The following is a 3124-nucleotide window of genomic DNA, read 5'->3' as shown; positions in this document are numbered from 1 at the left end:
AAATAACATTTTTTTTCTTTGTTTGTGTATGGATTCTCGAAACTATTTCTGCTTCTAGTTGCCGAACAAGCTCTAGTCCTTTGGTCGCTTTTTTAGGCAAAAGGGTTGCGTGGGGTAAAGGAAGACATGGGCGTACAAGAATTGAAAGTTCTGATAAAAAAAAAAAAACGTTGAAATATCGTTGGCAGCAACCAACAAATTAAAACTAAATACTCCCTCCGTTCCATTTTAGATGATGTTGTAGGGTTATATTTTTGTTCCACAATACTTGAAGGTGTTTCATATTTTTCCAAAAAACTACCAACAACACCCTTACTTTTTATCTTGGAACTATAAATTTGTTTTCAAATGCACCAATAACAATTAATATTTGAAGACTTTTCTCAGGGGCATTGATGGATTTTTTTTAATATTTTATTCTATTTCTTAATCTGCGTGAAAACTCCTATAACATCATCTAAAGTGGAACAGAGGGAGTATTTAATTGAAAATTTCATTATATTGGATAGTCCAATGATTTCTAAGTCAATGTCATGGAATATTGCCAATTTAGATAATGGTTGTTGAACTATATATGTATATAACATTAGAATATATTGTTGTTCAACAATATCACATTTCAAAACTAAAATTGCACAGTGAAATCATTCCGGTCACCGACAATTATTCAGAGAAACTTAAGAGAGAAATCTAGCAATGGATATAGATGGGATTGAGCATAAGATGGTAGTGGTTAACGGCATAAACATGCACGTAGCAGAGAAAGGAGAAGGACCGGTTATTTTGTTTCCTCATGGTTTCCCTGAGCTTTGGTACACATGGAAGAAACAGATGATCGGTCTAGCTTCATGCGGATACAGAGCCGTCGCTCCTGACCTTCGCGGATACGGTGACACAGATGCACCATCGGATTTCACCAAGTACACAACTCTCAACGTTGTTGGTGATGTTATCGCTCTCATCGATTCCCTTCCTAGACCAGGTTGGTATATGTTTATATTCGTAAGATGCTTGCTCGTTCTATTATCTAATGGTGATTTTTGTGCATAAAAGTATAGGTGTTTGTCGTTGGACACAACTGGGGTGCAAATATTGCCTGGGCACTTTGTTTGTACCGTCATGATCGAGTAAAGGCTTTGGTGAACATGAGTATCCCTTTATTCCACGAAACCCTTCAACTAAACCCACCGACAGATTGCGAGCTGCCTTTGGCGATGAATACTACATGATCCGTTTCCAGGTTAATTTACTAATTGCTGTCCCATTTTATTTTACGGAAAATGGGTCATTTGTCCAAATATGATTAAAACGTGGTTCAAATGGACGAGTAAAAATTAATATGGGTGAAATGGACACAAAAAAATAGCAAGAATGAAACTGGATTCTTCCTGGTTTAAACTTAAAAAAGAGGGATGATGAAACTGGATGCATCCTGATGTAAATTAAAAATAAGAAAAATTATTTGAAAATGGGTAGGATGAAACCGTTTACATTCCTGACTATTTTTACATTCTCGTCCATTTAAACAATATCAAATTTTACATGTCTTTTTCACCTAAGAATTGTTGATTTTGGTCTTTTTAACCAATTTTGTGTTTATTTTATTTTTGCTAAAAATCTAGTTGCGGTTCTTGCTCTTTAACAGTCTTTTCTGAATGAAACCGCGATCTATTTCTGTAGGAACCTGGAGTAATGGAAGCTGATTTTGCTACTATTGGTGCTGAAACAGCTTTTAAAAAACTTTTAACTACTCCAAGTCCATTGATACCTACAGATATAGGGTTATGGGTTCCTCCCAACACCACAATCACCTTGCCGTCTTGGTTATCTCAAGAAGACGTTGATTATTACGTAAGCAAATTCGGAGAGAAAGGCTTCACCGGAGGAATTAACTACTACCGGGCTCTTGATCTGTATGTGAACTCAACCATTCACCATAGGCATTCTTGTGAATAAAAATTAAGATATTTATTGTCTTCCACACGCTAAAATGTATTTGCATTAATTTGAACGAATGCAGGAACTGGGTATTGACTGCAGCATGGTCTGGAGCAAAAGTGCAAGTACCTGTTAAGTTCATCGTTGGGGAGAATGATTTGAGTTATAATAACGCACCTACAAAAGCATACGTAAACGGAGGTGGTTTTAAGAAAGATGTTCCACTCCTTGAGGAAGTGATAGTAATGGAAGGAGTTTTGGACATTTCATTAACTTGGAGAAACCAGATGAAATTAACGAACATATTTCTGATTTCTTCGGCAAGTTTTGAATGCCGGATTTGTTTCTTAACAAAGCTCGAATTTGATTGTGAATGTGTGATATATATATATATATACGATTTCTTGTATTTAAATAAAAAGTTCGATTTCGAACTACAATTTCATGTCGTGAAGCTACTTTCTGATCAAAGACCCAAAATGACCGATGATTGCTACTTTCTGAATCATGTCCTCCATACGTTACTAATCACGTACAGTTAAACCCAGGAAATTGCATCCGAGGGTGGCATGATTGCAGAAATCACATTATTCAATTAGCACGCCACGAAACTCAGTCGCCTCCCGGACTCATTTTGGTTTTGAGCAAGGTTATCAATGATCTCCTTGGGGGAGCATAATCATCGCAATAAAGGTTTGAGAGTGGCCAAATATAGAGTGTGGTGCCGCTAGGATGGCTCTCAGGTCAGTTATCTAAGCTTGTCGGTTGGAATGGGTGAGTACAGAGTGGGTCCGCAGGCTGTTGTTTGTACCAATAATGTACATGGGCCCAAGTGCTTCAAACCAATAATTCCACCCAAAATAAGTATTGGCCCCTTGGGTTAAAAAATATGGAAGAATGATTATAATCAGTAATTATCCTTCTACGCCAAATGAGCAGATTTCATTGTATCCTTAAAAAGGGTGAATTAGTTTGATGATTGGACCAGGTACACTTTCAACCCTAGAAGTTAGAGATCCCTAGAGAAACAGGAAATCAGTTTACTGTTAAGACCATGTATACATTCAAATCTGGAAGTTAGAGATCTCGAAAAATGGTGAATTGGTTTGGACCAGAACAAACCGTATTTGTTTCAGATACGTAGTCAAATGTATCCATATGAATATTGGTACAAGATACAATTCCT

General features: G+C 36.8%; 1 pseudogene; it reads left to right on the top strand.

The window, feature by feature from the left end:
- The first annotated feature begins 696 nt into the window (after window positions 1-696).
- On the top strand, window positions 697-2269 carry LOC113355210 (annotated as a pseudogene).
- Window positions 2270-3124: the final 855 nt, after the last annotated feature.

The sequence above is a fragment of the Papaver somniferum genome, chromosome 3, assembly GCF_003573695.1.
Source record: "Papaver somniferum cultivar HN1 chromosome 3, ASM357369v1, whole genome shotgun sequence".
In the NCBI taxonomy this organism is placed as follows: Eukaryota; Viridiplantae; Streptophyta; class Magnoliopsida; order Ranunculales; family Papaveraceae; genus Papaver; species Papaver somniferum.
Note: the sequence above shows the minus strand (reverse complement) of the source record. Positions and strands in the feature narration are given on the sequence as shown.